The sequence below is a fragment of the Schistocerca americana genome, chromosome 5 (genome assembly GCF_021461395.2).
Source record: "Schistocerca americana isolate TAMUIC-IGC-003095 chromosome 5, iqSchAmer2.1, whole genome shotgun sequence".
NCBI lineage: Eukaryota > Metazoa > Arthropoda > Insecta > Orthoptera > Acrididae > Schistocerca > Schistocerca americana.
This window is the reverse complement of record NC_060123.1, coordinates 578,494,361-578,511,197: the sequence shown is the minus strand read 5'-3', so window position 1 is coordinate 578,511,197 and position 16,837 is coordinate 578,494,361. Positions and strand designations below refer to the sequence as shown.

Sequence of the window (16,837 nt, the reverse complement as noted above, 5' to 3'; positions counted from 1 at the left end):
TTGCCAAGAACGAAATTACATAACTCCATAAGTTGCTGTTTGTCACCTTCACGAAGAGCTTCAGTAGCTGAACTTCGTTTGGTTTCATCCGTAAACGTCGACGCAACACACGCCAGATCTCGACAGTAGAAATTTACTCCTCCTAAACATCTTCTAAAGAAATGGTTCAAATGGCTCTGAGCACCATGGGACTTAACGTCTGAGGTCATCAGTCCCCTAGAACTTATAACTAGTTAAACCTAACTAAACTAAGGACATCACACACATCCATGCCCGAGGCAGGATTCGAACCTGCGGCCGTAGCGGTCGCGCGGTTCCAAACTGTAGCGCCTAGAACCGCTCGGCCACCTTGGCTAGTGCCGGAGGTGGGCAAACGTTCACCTAGACATCGGAGGACCGCTGCCGTCCTCAGGAAAAGCACTCCGTCTACATATCACAAGTGGCCCATCGGGACCATACGGCCGCCATGTCATCCTCAGCTGAGGATGCGGATAGGAGGGGTGTGTGATCAGCACACCGCTCTCCCGGTCGTTATGATGGGTTTCTGTGACCGGAGCCGCTACTATTCGGTCGAGTAGCTCCTCAATTGGTATCACGAGGCTGAGTGCACACAGAAAAATGGCAACAGTGCATGGCGGCCCGGATGGTGACCCATCCAAGTACCGGCCACGCCCAACAGCGCTTAACTTCGGTGATCTGACGGGAACCGGTGGATTCACTGCGGCAAGGCCGTTGCCGCCGTCCTCAGAAGGGTACCATTATTTTTCTGCTGTACATCGGTTCACGCGATGGGCTGAAGCAGTGCCATTGTGTGACATATCTGTGGAGACAGTGGCACGAGTATTTTTGGCGACTTGGATTGCTCGTTTCGATTGCTCCCTAGACGTGTCCATAGAACAGGGCCACCAATTTGGAGCGGCACGATTTTTACAGCTGAAAAAGTTTTGTGGATTCAGGCACCACCACAGGACTGCCTACCACACTGAAAGTAAAGCCATTGTCGAGCGTTGGAACAGGACCTTGATGTAACATGCCGATGGCTGGACTTCAGCCGTACCAGTGGTGTTGTTGGGACTGCGGATTGGCTGCAAACTAGATTTAGGAGCTTCCACAGAGACTTGGTTTATGGAGAAGCCCTACACCTGCCAGCAGAACTTTTTGCTGCACCATCGGAAGCAAAAAAAAATGGTTCAAATGGCTCTGAGCACTATGGGACTTAACATCTGTGGTCATCAGTCCCCTAGAACTTAGAACTACTTAAACCCAACTAACCTAAGGACATCACACACATCCATGCCCGAGGCAGGATTCGAACCTGCGACCGTAGCGGTCACGCGGTTCCAGACTGAAGCGCCCAGAACCGCACGGCCACACCGGCCGGCTCGTAGGCAACGGCGAGAGACATTCTCTACGTTCTGCAACAAGTGCGAGAACACATTTACAAACTACGTCTAGCACCAGGTTCTCAGAATGGAGAGGGCACCCAGTTTGTACGCAAAGGCTTGGAGCACTGTTCCCATGTGTGGTTACGGACAGATGCAAGATGACAGCTCCAGCAACCACCTTACTTTGGACCCTACAAGATATCAGCAGGAGACAGCCACACGATAAAGACAGAGTTTCACGGAAAGCAGCCAACAATCTCTGTAGACCGATTCAAACTCGACCACAAGCGGTTGCCCGAAGAAGAGGCAGGACAACAACGACAGATAGAGACCGTCGCTGTACCGCTGCAGCGCAGCAAGAAGAAGCGATGAGAGCCCACTACCCTGAACGAATCCGGCAGCATTGGAGGAGGGGGAGGAGCCGTAGATGGTTCTGAGGCGTTCTAAAGCTGGCAGCCGCATAGCATACAGCTATGTCACCGGAGTTCCGCTCCACCGCGGGGGGGACTGTGTGGGAATCGCCGTCGCCAGATTGAGCGCACATTGCAAGTTGTTTATTCCGTGAAAGAAAACAGAGACTGTTGTTTATTCTTTCTTATATTTCTGTTTTTTTGTTTCTAAAAAATCTTCTCACCTTGTGTGGAACTGATTCAGTCTCTTGCGAATAAAGTTATAACTTTTCCGAAACACTATTCATCGGAATTAATTTCATGGATACTGAGGAACACTGTAGACAGATATTACATGCTTAACATTTTTTATGTGTTATCTGTGATTTCATATGTTTATCCTTTCTCATGGTCGAAAATTTCAACAAAACTTCTTAAGAAGGGCTTGTGTTTCAGCTCAGTTTGTTCATTGAGTAAGTCGCTCGGTAAATTTTTCTTATGAATTATATCTCCAATTCTTTCAAAATATTCGTTGCACGTCCTTCACATATTGTGTGTAAAAGTCGTATGGTGTTTTCAATGTGTTCTGCTTTGAAGTTTTCCTTTTTAAGATGCAGGAAGGTTGCTTTCCGTTTGTACGAAATTCATCACAGAAGTCAGTTAGTCTGTCTTCACTCTAGTTCCTTGTCCCAAGCCCATATTCTCCGGTAACTTTTTCTTCTACTCCTTCCCCTACAACTGCATTCCAGTTCCCCATGACTATCAGATTTTCATCTCCCTTTATGTACTGTATTACCCTTTCAATATTTTCATGTCTTTCTCTAACTCTTCATCTTCAGCTTGCGACGTCAGCAAATATACTTGAACTATCGTTGTGAAGTTACATAGTCTATTATCATTTTTGTCACTCGTTTTTCTGGTGGTCTGTTGAGCTGACCAAAGAATTTCATCCACCTTTTCTCGATGCCAATTTCGGTGTGTGAAAACTTTTCTGTTGTTTTGCTTGACTCGAGCCTGTAACCGTCTTGGATTTGTCTTGCTCCCAAAGTTATTCTAATAATCTTTCCCTCTTCTTTTTTGATTTCTTGAAGTTCGTGTTTTCTGTTGTCAGTGTTTCGCTTGTGTGGAGGACTGTTGGTTTTATGACAGTGTTGCAGAGGCCGAATTTTTTATCTGTGTTGACATAGACATTTTGCTGTAGGTGTTTTGGATTAATCCTAACGCTTTTTTTACTTTTTGGAGGCGATTTCGTTGAGAGATTTTATTAAGGCCTGTCGGTTCGATGAATTCTCCGAGGTATTTGAAGTACTGGACCCCGCTGAATTTACTGTATTTTGTTTCCCGGGATGTGATTTCTGTCTTTGAACATAAGATTCAGTTTTCTCGAACGAGATTTGTAGCCGTACATTTTCTCCACATTCTTTAAGTATCTCGAGCTGTTTAACGGCAGTCTCTTCGTCCTCTGCAAGTACCGCCAGGTCGTCTGCAAAGGCGAGGTATGGTATACAGAAGTTATTTTTGTGGAAGCCCTGTAGGACTGGCTTCGAAAACCCACGTATCTTGGGTTCTTTCTCTCATTCTTTCATATCTGTTGTGGTCGTCAGTCCAGAGACTGGGTTCATGCAGCTCTCCATGCTGCTCTATCCTTTGCAAGCCTCTTCATCTCTGAATAACTACTGCAACCTACATCTTTCTGAATCTGCTTAGTGTATTCATCTCTTGGTCTCCTTCTAAGGGTTTTACCCTCCACGCTTCCCTCCAGTACTAAATTGGTGATCCCTTGTTGCCGCAGAACGTGACCTACCAACCGATCCCTTCTTCTATTCAAGTTGTGCCACAAATTACTCTTCTCCCCAGTTCTATTCAGTATCTCCTCATTTCTTACGTGATCTACCCATCTAATCTTCAGCATTTTCTGTAGCACCACATTTTGAAAGCTTCTATTCTCTTCTTGTCTAAACTATATATTGTCCATACAAATTTCTTTTCTTCAGAAACTTTTTCCTTGCCATAGCCAGTCTACATTTATATTCTCCCTACTTCGGCAGTCATTAGTTATTTTGAAACTTCCAGGCAGATTAAAACTCCGTGCCAGACCGAGAGTCGAACTCGGGCGCACAGTTTTAATCTGCCTGGAAGTTTCACATCAATGCACACTCCGCTCCAGAGCAAAAATTTCCCTCTGGGATCAGTTATTTTGCTTCCCAATTAGCAAAACTCATTTACTACTTCAAGTGTCTCATTTCCTAGTGTGATTCCTTCAGCATCGCCTGATTTAATTCGGCTACATTCCATTATCCTCGTTTTGCTTTTGTTGATGTTCAACTTATATCCTCCATTCAAGACACTGTCCATTCCGTTCAACTGCTCTTCCAGGCCCTTTACTGAATCTGACAGAATTACAATGTCGTCGGCAAACCTCAAAGTTTTTATTTCTTCTCCATGGATTCTTTCATAACCTTATTATTGTGATCATAATGTTATTATTATTATCTTTCTTTCTTTTCTCAGTTTTATGTCTTGTCAAAAATGGAAAGTGACGCGGACCTTGATCAATTGTGACTTCCTTTTAGCTGTGCGGTATACGTTACATAGCGTTTAGGAACTTTCGGGTAATTGAACATGTATCAATTATTACAGATTTCTGTATTTGTATATATATATATATTTGGATTTAGCTGTATTGCGTTGATGTACTGGTGGATATTGTGTGGTGTGACTCCTGTAGTTGATAGTATAATTGGTATAATGTCAACTTCGTCCTGATGCCACATGTCCTTGACTTCCTCAGCCAGTTGGATGTATTTTTCAATTTTTTCTCCTGTTTTCTTCTGTATATATGTTGTATTGGGTATGGATATTTCGATTAGTTGTGTCAATTTCTTCTTTTTATTGGTCAGTATGATGTCAGGTTTGTTATGTGGTGTTGTTTTATCTGTTATAATGGTTCTGTTCCAGTATAATTTGTATTCAGCACTCTCCAGTACATTTTGTGGTGCATACTTGTATGAGGGAGCGTGTTTTATTAGTTTATGTTGTATGGCAAGTTGTTGATGTATTATTTTTGCTACATTGTCATGTCTTCTGGGGTATTCTGTATTTGCTAGTATTGTACATCCGCTTGTGATGTGATCTACTGTTTCTATTTGTTGTTTGCAAAGTCTGCATTTATCTGTTGTAGTATCGGGATCTTTAATAATATGCTTGCTGTAATATCTGGTGTTTATTGTTTGATCCTGTATTGCAATCATGAATCCTTCCGTCTCACTGTATATATTGCCTTTTCTTAGCCATGTGTTTGATGCGTCTTGATCGATGTGTGGCTGTGTTAGATGATGCGGGTGCTTGCCATGTAGTGTTTTCTTTTTCCAATTTGTTTTCTTCATATCTGTTGATGTTATGTGATCTAAAGGGTTGTAGAAGTGGTTATGAAATTGCAGTAGTGTTGCCGATGTATTTATATGAGTGATTGCTTTGTGTATTTTGCTAGTTTCTGCTCGTTCTAGAAAGAATTTTCTTAAACTGTCTACCTGTCCATAATGCAGGTTTTTTATGTCGATAAATCCCCTTCCTCCTTCCTTACTGCTTAATGTGAATCTTTCTGTTTCTGAATGCATGTGATGTATTCTATATTTGTGGCATTGTGATCGTGTAAGTGTATTGAGTGCTTCTAGGTCTGTGTTACTCCATTTCACTACTCGAAATGAGTAGGTCATTATTGGTATAGCATAAGTATTTATAGCTTTTGTCTTGTTTCTTGCTGTCAATTCTGTTTTCAGTATTTTTGTTAGTCTTTGTCTATATTTTTCTTTTAGTTCTTCTTTAATATTTGTATTATCTATTCCTATTTTTTGTCTGTATCCCAGATATTTATAGGCATCTGTTTCTTGCATCGTTTCTATGCAGTCGCTGTGGTTATCCAATATGTAATCTTCTTGTTTAGTGTGTTTTCCCTTGACTATGCTATTTTTCTTACATTTGTCTGTTCCAAAAGCCATATTTATATCGTTGCTGAATACTTCTGTTATCTTTAGTAATCGGTTGAGTTGTTGATTTGTTGCTGCCAGTAGTTTTAGATCATCCATGTATAGCAAATGTGTGATTTTGTGTGGGTATGTTCCAGTAATATTGTATCCATAATTTGTATTATTTAGCGTGTTGGATAGTGGGTTCAGAGCAAGGCAGAAAACCAGAAAGGACTTAATGAGTCTCCTTGGTATATTCCACACTTAATCTGTATTCACTGTGATGTGATATTATTTGAATTTGTTTTGATATTAAGTGTGGTTTTCCAATTTTTCATTACTATGTTTAGGAACTGTATCAGTTTAGGATCTACTTTGTATATTTCCAATATTTGTAGTAACCATGAGTGGGGTACACTGTCAAAAGCTTTTTGGTAATCAATGTATGCGTAGTGTAGCGACATTTGTTTAGTTTTAGCTTATTATTATTATTATTATTATTATTATTATTATTAGTGGCAGAGGTCAGACACAAAGCATTGGCAGCCTGAAGTATTCCAATTTGTGTCAGTTCAGAAGTAAGGAGTCCAGGACTTGGGTACTTTTAAATGAGAACGCAGGGTGGCTGAAGCAAGCGTCGCTAGGGAGAGGAGTGGTGCAGGGGAAACATGTTCCGCAACAACTGTCTAGCCTACATGTAGATAATTAGCTTTCTTTTCTGAGACGGAATTGTAGAGAGCACACGAGATGCACTGAGAATCGCTTCATAATTCTATAAGGAAAATTTTTTAGAAATAAGCAGTACCAATTTTCACACTGACTCTACTGCCAGTGGTTTAATGAAACAGCTACAAAAGCCGAATAATCATTTATCTTTTGTCATTAAAAAATAAGTGTTCAAAGAAAATTCTTTTTCATTATAAAATTTAGTGAGTTGCTAATGTTGATGATGGTGGGAAAAGGGGGTACGAGCCATTATTAATTACACTTACGGGTAATAGGAAGATTGGAAACCACTGGATTGAGATTCATTCGACTACCATGTCGTGGCCGAATTTCGAAGCACCATCGTTGTATTCCGGTTTTCATGTTAACAAACAATCGCCCAATGCATTTAAGAAAGGAAATAATAAAGTTTCTGGTGGCAACACAATTTCAGCTTGACTATAGCTTTTAATGAAAGGACATGAATGTACAATCACCAACAGTACTACAGAGTATTTTAGTGTAATTGCACAACGTGTAACTCAAAATTTGGTACACAGTAATTTGAATGTTTATAATACTGTAAGATATGCAACAGTAAAATTTGTTTACCTAATAGTTTTCGAAAAATCGGATGGTAAGTATTTTATATCGACCGGAACGCTATGTCTCAGTACAGATACCAGGATTTGGCGAGCACTATAATGACAAAACAGTCACCCTCAGCACGTCTGTAGCAGCGGAAAGGTTATATCGGTGTTGTTGGGTGTTGTTTATTAGCTGCCAGTCAGGAACCGAACGCCTTCTCGAGATGGCACACTCACAGTGCCACGAATTGTTGTTAAGTTTCGAAGTCTTATCAAGAGACTTCATGCAGTTACTTTGGCAGACAAGGCGGCGGAATGTGCGGAAGCAGCATAGCCGGGCGGGCGGCTCCCTCTCACCTGGCCCGGATGGAAGAATTTAATTAAATCCGGAGCTGGCGACGCGGCGCGGCGCGGCGCGGCGGCTTGTCGCCGACCTGAGCCGGTCCAGGCGGGACTCGACGCGGCACGGTGCAAATTCACTGACGCGCCAGGTAATTGGCGCGAGATGCTTACGTCCCGGGCGGCGGCGGGCCGAGGGACCGCAGCGAAAGAAGGCGCCGCACGGCCAGATTTCATCAGCGCGCCGGCCGTCAAGCCGCGAGGCACGGGGGCGGCTGTAGCGCAAGCCGGTGGGGGCGGCGGGGGGCGGGTGGGGGTGGAATTCGCCCCGGATTAGCCTGCCGGCTGGCGCGCCTGATAAGACCACTCCCCACCCCCACCCGCCGGCCCATGGACAGACTTACAGACGAATGCGAGAACAGTCCTCAGTTTCACTTCCTCTTCGCTCTTTCACGGATTTATTCGAAACTGTCTCACTGCTTACGAAATTGGTGATGCTTTTCTTCTTTAATAATTAGACTTTCATATTTAATGTAGGACTTTCTGTTGTTGGAATGTAGACTACACACCACGTAATAAAAAAAAATGGTAGTGTTTTCCGCTGATCAAATTGATACTCTAGTCCCCATCCGGTCTTCCTGATTTAGCTTTACAATAGTGAGGTTTCTATGTTTCTAACAAGTACGATGCACTGTTCCTTCTGAAACGCATGCATGTCCCAAAGAACACTGTATCATACTTCTTACAAACACAGGCACTGCAATACCGTATTTATCCGCTGATACCGGGCTAGCGACTTTCAATTAACTGTCTTCCCTGTACGAGAATTACAGAAAGTATACGAGTGCAGGTTATTGACATATCGACAAGGAAATACGGAAATTTGAGTCTGAACGTGAATAGCGCACAGATACCGAAATCGTTAACGTGAAAAAAAAAAAAAAAACAGGAATGAGCGTACGGAATTGTGGGCCTGGAGTCCGGCCGCCGAGGGCAAGTACTTATTGCATTCGACGCCACATGGGCGACTTGCGCGTCGTTGATGAGGATGACATCACGATGAGGACAACACAACACCCAGTCCCTGAGAGGAGAAAATCTCCTGCCCCGCCGGCCGATGTGGCCGAGTGGTTCTAGGCGCTTCAGTCTGGAGCCGCGTTGCTGCTACGGTCGCAAGTTCGAATCCTGCCTCGGACATGGATGTGTGTGATGTCCTTAGGTTAGTTAGGTTTAAGTAGTTCTAAGTTATAGGGGACTGATGACCTCAGATGTTATGTCCCATAGTGCTCAGAGCCATTTGAACCATCTACTGCCCCAGCCGGGAATCGAACCCGAACTCCTTGGCTTGGCATTTTGCGGCGCAGACCACTCAGATAACGGAGGGTGACATCGTTAACGTGACCGCTCGTGAGAATCTGGAGACATGCGAGTTACATAAATTGTTTCAGGCAAATGTATGGATGGTTCGTTCTTGCACTGCGGTCACAAAAGTAATGTGATAGCAATATGCGCATACGCAGATGGCGGTAGTATCACGTACACAAGGTACAGAAGGGCAGTACATTGCCGGATCTATCGTTTGTGCTCATGTGATTCATGGTAAAAGGTTCCGACGTGATTATGGCTGCACGGCGGGAGTTAACACACTTTGAACGCGGAATGATAGTTGGAGCTAGAAGCATGGGGCACTCCATTTCGGAAATCGTTGGGAAATTCAATATTCAGGTATCCAGAGAGTCAAGAGTGTCCGCCCCCGGTAGCTGAGTGGTCAGCAGGACAGAATGTCAATCCTCAGGGCTCGGGTTCGATTCTGGCTGGGTCGGAGATTTTCTCCATTCCCGGACTGGATGTTGTGTTGTCCTAATCATCATCATTTCATCCCCATCGACCCGCAAGTCCCCGAAGTGATGACAGCTCGAGTGGTTCAAATGGTTCAAATGGCTCTGAGCACTATGGGACTTAACATCTATGGTCATCAGTCCCCTAGAACTTAGAACTACTTAAACCTAACTAACCTAAGGACATCACACAACACCCAGCCATCACGAGGCAGAGAAAATCCCTGACCCCGCCGGGAATCGAACCCGGGAACCCGGGCGTGGGAAGCGAGAACGCTACCGCACGACCACGAGATGCGGGCATGACAGCTCGAAAGACTTGCACCCGGTGAACTGTCCACCCGACGGGAGGCCCTAGTCAAATGACATTTTTTTAGTGTGAAGAATGTGGTGAGAATAGTAAGTTCCACGCATTGCCTCTCACCACGGAAAGCACAGTGCCCCACTGCTATCACTAAACGACAGAGAACAGCGGCGTTTACACGAAGTTGGATGTCCTAACACACAAGCAGTTCTGTGAGAAATAACAGCAGAAAACGATGTGGAACGTACGAGGAATGTGTTAGGACAGTGCGTCCATATTTGGGGTTAATGGGCTATGGTAGCAGACGACCGTTGTGAATGCCTTCGCTAACAGCACGATATTGCCTGCAGCGCCCCTCCTGGGCTCGTGACCATATCGGTTCAAACCTAGACTACGTAGTTTATGTATCAGCCGATAGAGGATAATATTGGATAGGGGGACTGTGATTTTAGTTTCGATTGTGCCCACTACAGTATGTTTTTCATAAACTGTTCTAGTATTTTCATAAAGTGTTCTTATGTCTTTTTGTGTATGTAAAATGTTAGAAATGTATTTTAGCAGTATGAATGAATGATGCGTGAGTGTGGTTTAAGGTTAATATGAAGATAATTGTTTAACGAGTTGTGCAGTAGGATTTAGTTGGGAACATTTCGAAGAAGTATGGATATGGACAAAGGGGATTTTTGTAGAATAGATTTGTAAAGTAAGTTTATGGTAAAGGGCAAAACTTCAGCATATTAGATAATTAAGTCGGTAAAAAGTGCAGTGGTTAGATTTAATATTTTGCGATTGGTTATTGATGAAAAACGCGGACTGACGCGGGAGAATGTTGTTTTGCTATTGGCTGTTAAGTAAACTGACCAATGGTAAAGCAATATTCTTCGCGCGCCTTTCTCTGCTGGTAGAGAAGACTTTAGAGTATTCTAGAGAGGAGTCTTAGCCATGAAACAGTTCGGACATGTGTAGTAGTAGTTCCGATGGAAACGATAAGTTGTCGGATCTAGCAGTGTTTCATACGTCAAAAGTGTTGTAAACTGACGGCATAATTATTCCCATGGGTGTGTAGAAATTTCGGAATTTCTAAGTGAATTTTGTGACGAGAAAAGACATAAATTCCGCGTGGCGTATTGAGCAGGTCGTTGGCTAAAAACTGTGACTGCGTTAGGTACCGACAGACTTAATGTTTGTTGAGCATTCTCAATCAAAAACAATCAGTATTTTTGTAGCTTTTATGTTTTCGGGAAATGCAACACCATAAACTTGCTAAGGTGAGTGAAAGGGATTGTGAGTTACTGTGTTAAGACTAGCACCGGCTTGGCAGTGATACTTGTTCACCTAAGTTTCAGAATATATTAATTGAGGACAAAATTTCCAACCTTTCATTTCGTATAAAAACTTTCTCCCGAAACGTAGATTAGTGACTTCAATTGCAGCCTGGTTCACGTCGAAGTACAGTAGGTTTCGCTCGGCTTTCCTACTGATGATTTGCTGAGACAATGTTCACAGGTTGGTGCAGGTTCGTCGTAACAGGACGGAAAGAACCGCGCCGCCGCACTGCCAGTAGGTGATGCAAGTATACATTAACTGTACTACCATGACAAGCCCAATATCCTTGTACAAATGATCAACATACGAATAAACTTACTGACACTACAGTGTGATTATGAAAGTGGTTCTCATCCAAAGTGGTTGATACTAAAACTTCACCTTCTAACAAGCTGCGCTTTCCAGAACATGTAAGAGTCTGACGAAGACCTGTACTAAAGACTGAAACAGATTATCCTATTGAAACACACTAGGTGACCCACTCGAAGTGTTTCTTCTTTATAATTACAAGTGGTCACGGGTCCCTGAGACGTCCGCAATTCTGCTACAAACCTGCACACGCCGAACCATTATGACCACCTACTATAAGGTGTCTCGGTCAATCTTCGGAACGCAATACAGCACTGCTAGTACACTGCAAAGCACTGCATGGATTCCACAAGTACTTGGTGTGTTTTCCGAGCGGTATGGCACCAGTGGTCTACGTGCAGGTAACGTAATTTTTGTAAATGACAGGCGGATGCTTGGTGGGAGCAGAGCTGCCGCTGGATAGCATCTCACATGTGCTCCATTGAATATGGTGGCTAACTCATCTTTCCTTGCGACAAAGACGGTTATCCTACTGGGTGATATCTGCCCGTTGGAGATGACATCGGACGTGAAAGAATGCAGCTGATCCGTAATTATCTTCACGCGGTTCACAGTTGTCAAGGTGCCTGCGATTATTAGTGGAGGCCCCACGGAAGCCCAGGTGAACTTCCCCATAGGGTAATACTCCATCCACCGGCCTGCATACGTGGCGTGGTTCATGTTTCTAGACGACTTCTGCCTGGATGACGGCGTATCCGGATTCAACCACCGACCTGACCTGAGTCACGTGACTGATCCGACCTGCCGACACGTCTCTGCCAACACGTGGTCTACGCTAGAAATCATATTTGACGACGTCTTTGGATCGACATAGGAACAGATAGGGATTGTCTCCTGCAGAGCCCTGTGTTCAATAACGTGCGCCGAACACTGTGCACCAGATTACTTGTGCCTCTACCAGCCTTTTACCCTAGTCAGATTTGCCACAGAGCGCTGCCTATTCTGTTTTACAGAGCTGGCAAACTTCTGATCTCCATTTTCTGTAAAGAGGCGTGGACGTGCGACACGTTATCGCCTTCTCCTGGTTTTACCGTCGTTCAAGTACTTTCCGCAAATGCTGCCGACAGCAGCATGAGAACAGCCGACCAGCCACATGCTCTTTCCCAGGCACCAGTCCACAACTATCTGCCCTTTCGGACATGTCCGAAAGAACAGACACCACATCAGTATAATAATGGCAAGGAGCGCCAATGATCCCTTCAGTGTAGATGCACACCAAGCTCGAACGCATATAGGTATCGGACAAATACTGCAAGTAATGATGCTAATGAGCAGGGGCACAACATCAGTAGTGTGTGGATAGGTTGAGAGTTTCGGTCTCACGGTAGGCGTGCTAATTAGTTCGTCCAGTTCCGATGGCCACTGTGTCCGAATGGCGTAATGGTCCGCGCATCTGGCTAGCAAGTATTTTGTCGAGCCCAACCTACATAGGTAGGAATGATCATCAAAATAAAATAAGAGAAATCAGAGCTCGAACAGAAAGGTTTAGGTCTTCGTTTTTCCCGCGCGCTGTTCGGGAGTGGAATGGTAGAGAGATAGTATGATTGTGGTTCGACGAACCCTCTGCCAAGCACTTAAATGTGAATTGTAGAGTAGTCATGTGGATGTAGATGTAGATGTAGATCTGGTTTCGAATCCCTGTTTGGCACCAGATATCAACTATCCCATTGATCTAAATCAGAGGCCACAGGCAGCTAATGCCTTTAATTCCTTTGCGTCTTAATCTGCTCTTTGTCACATCCCCAGGTGTGACTGGGATTTCATCGCTAAATTGGTCACCATTTGTCCCTGCTTCTTACCGCGTCATGCCGTCTCAATGCCAGTAGACGGCGTTCAATTATGCGGTGGGCAGTGGCCATAATGTTTTAGTTACTGTATCCCATTTCAAGACGATCACTCAGTACTTACGAGATCTACTTTCTGTTTTTCCCCGACTCCGACAGATTAACAAGTTTGCTTTTGCACAGGTTGATATTATTAAGGATTAAACATTTTTGTCATAACCGTGAATTGCCGAGATGATAAATAAACCAAATGATTACTACATATAGAATTTCATCCAGTTCCACATTAACATAAAGAAAACAACCTACAATGTTTATGTTCAATGTTACAATAAATATTCAAAATGACCACCGCCAACTTCAACGCAAATCTCGGATCGACGTAGCGGAGTGTCCCGTGTTTGATGGAAAACGTGTGCAGTATTCTATTGTGCTTGCCCATTACCAGAGTACTTGCAACTAATTCCTCCTCTGACTTCTTCAGGGGTACAATGCAGCTCGGTTTTCATGCAGCATTCAGCCCCTGAGAAAGAAGTCTAATGTGCTTCATGTCTCGCAGTTGTCTCCATATATGGCGCTCCAAGTTACATACTTCGACCGTCAAGCACACTCAGTGTGAACGTCAGGACGGCGCAACATTATGTACTTTTCAACTTTGAAATAACGATATTATCAGAAAATACTTCTTGTTTCCCTTCTTGGCAACTGTCGAACTTACGCATACTGACTACGCGTTTTCGACACCTAATTGCTTAAACAATATATCTGTTGTCGTCTCTGTCAGAATATCTGTCAGTCTGGGCATTGAATTTTTTAACGCCATGTACAGTCATCATTTTTTTCCATTTTCCGTCTTTCTATAGTTGCGTCAACATTCAAGGAGGTATGTTCCGACTTTGCAACTAAGTGTATATCTTTAAAAAAAAATTCGCTCACACGAAGAATAATACAGTCAAACACAGCAAAACACACACAACACACACACACGCACAGCTCAAGCAAAAGAAGAAAGATTAAAACACAGTGACAGTTGGCAAACTGCACACAGTAAACACACACACACATTCAACACAAATGAGAAGTGTAAGTGAACACATTTCCAAAACACATGGATTAGCAACACTGGAAAGCAGAAGTAACACTGTTGTTTGTAACCAGAAAACCACGAGAAAATGTAACATACTAGCATACTTGTAACTACTACATAATGCATTTTTTACATATATGAAAACACACATGAATTACAGGACACTGAAAATGCTTCATAAATAAAAGAAGCGAAATGTTTATGGGAAAAACCAAACGGCCTTTCCTTTAGTTGTAAAGACGGAACGTAACTTCATGAACGTGTATACTGTCTAATGGTAAATGGAAGAAACTGCACCCAGTAGCAAGTTTTCTGTGTGTTTTTTGAAGACATAAGTATCAATATTTACCGAAGCATAGTATTCAGTTCTCCTTGCCTCAGGCATTTACCATGGTCTGATACTCACCAATGATGAAAAGCCGCGGGATCCTGCCTCTCTCGTCATGCGTCTCCAAAGCTGAAAGAGACAGCCAACATGACAGGCTTCAGAACCTTTGCAGAGAAAAACAAATGTAAGACAAATATAAAAACTACTCTCAAAATTTGGAAAATAGATGCTGGTGCAACAAAAAAGGCTACGAACCTGAATTATTTGGAGGAAACAATAGAAGCTAACGGCTTAGAAAAATATTCTGTGGTGCAATGGATATAGAAGAAGAAAATAGTTTATAGTGTAAATAAGAATTTCGACAACCAGAAAGCTTATCCAATTATGTTTCAAAATAAATCACGATAGAATATCCTTTAGCACCTGAAATGTTTTACTATCGGTCATTGATTAACATTCTCATTATTGAACGAAAGTTTAAATTCCAGAAAGCAACATTTGTTTCCACTTGATAAATAGAATATGTATGCAAGACTTACATTCATACATACATTCATAAATTTATCATTCTTCCTGGTTGTGACCTGGCAGCGCCACGCCCTCACAAAACAATGCCGAAGTAGTTGCCCTCCTGAAGTTCCCAAGGCAAACTTACATGCTGTGATCTGAAAATAATTTACTAATGCTGCTACCTGAAAAATCACTATGAGCAGAAGTGGCCCTGACTGAACTATCGTTTGAATTACAAGCATGAGAATATTTATTTCATTATTTCTGTGTGAAGCATTGGTGCAGGGCCTCATAGCTATTCACTACTACCATCTTGCAAACTTTGTGCTTCATTTGATGAAACTGATGAAAGCAGTGCATTTGAAGTAAAGATATGAGATTCCATTTAACCTTGTGATTATTATTTGATCTCAGAATACAAAGATTTTACACAGGACAAAACGAACAAGGTCACATGAGATATGTGATGTCCTCTGCACAGTCACCCAAAGATCTGCTCCAGATTTGGAAAAGCATGCAAAACCTATATCGTGAATGAAATACCGTCTTCCTAAACCCAACTGCGAATCAAGTACAACTCATAAACAGAACCGAATCTGCCCTACTTGAGCATAACAGTGGGTGCCACTGATCTATGCGTGCAATGTCAGTTACTAAGAAATCTTGCCAATCCAATATGGCTCATTAAACAGGTAGTTGTAGAGAAACGTTATCATCTGTACCAGAACAGCTGTGTGTAAGGAACTTTATACTCTGGTGTAGCACTTCACCAATAAAAACCTATTGCTGGTTTCATATGCAGCTCTCTGTCTCTCCTCCTCCTCCCCACCTTTACTCAAGCACAGCTACGAACAGAACAAGACGAACAAGACTGCTTTACCTTCCTTCGAAACTTGCAGAAGATGCCTAGCCTCCGAGCACCCTCACTCCTCATTGGTTGAGGCCGCTCTAACTTCAAACATCGTTGGCAGAGATAACTATCGTCGCAGACGCCACAGTGGGTATATGGAAGCCATCCAGTGGGTACAGAGATAACAGCACAAGTTGCTCACGAGAAGAGGACTCGTAACATACGAAACACATGGAAGTTGGAAAATATGACTGACAATTTTCAAACGATGCATTTTCGGCGCATCCTAATTTGAAAAATTTCACTCTCTGCTCTGACCTAACGATAAAATTACTAAACTACTTTTCTCCGCCCTGTGCACTTAATTCTTCAGCTCTGTTACTAAGGCGTTTGTCCTGCCAAATAGCTGTCTCCTATTATTGTGGGCGTGAAATCGAATCCTACATCACTCTCACTTTCAAGTGTGTTTCACTGTTTGTGTGCTGTATGTTGAAAGATTGAATACCGTAAACTTGTACACCTAAGTTCCGGATGTACAATTATGAACAACGCGCCATCAAATCCATTGCCGTTGCAGTCTTCAGTCCGCAAAATAGTTCGACTCACGAGGAGTGGAAGTGCGGTCAAAACAACCGAACACGCGTCTTATTTTCTCCGTAGATATTCGACCGTTTCCCAGAAAACGACGGTCAAAGTTTTCGAGTTACTGTTTGTACATTTGAGGGAGTACACAGTCCAAACGAAGCAGTGGCACCGTTGCTAACTTCGCGGCCTTAGAATGTTGCACAGCGTGTTCGAATCCCAATTATTATTTTTATTTTTGTTTTTATTTATCTACCCATGTCTGTGGGAGGTAACTAATGTTGCCCAATGTAAACTGAAATAACATAGTGCTTGTTTGGCTACTAATTGTAGGTCTGGTGAATAAAGTTGTAAAAAAAGAATAAAAAGAACAAAGAAGAAATAAATGAATAGAAAAAATTATTTTAAGTTGTATTCGATGAAATTCGTGTAGTGGTTCAAATGGCTCTGAGCACTATGGGACTTAACTTCTGAGGTCATCAGTCCCCT

At 42.9% G+C, this 16,837-nt stretch overlaps 1 pseudogene; it reads right to left on the bottom strand.

Annotated features, from left to right (window-relative positions):
• Positions 1–619: 619 nt before the first annotated feature.
• On the bottom strand, positions 620–737 carry LOC124617001 (annotated as a pseudogene).
• Between the last annotated feature and the right edge of the window lie 16,100 nt (positions 738–16,837).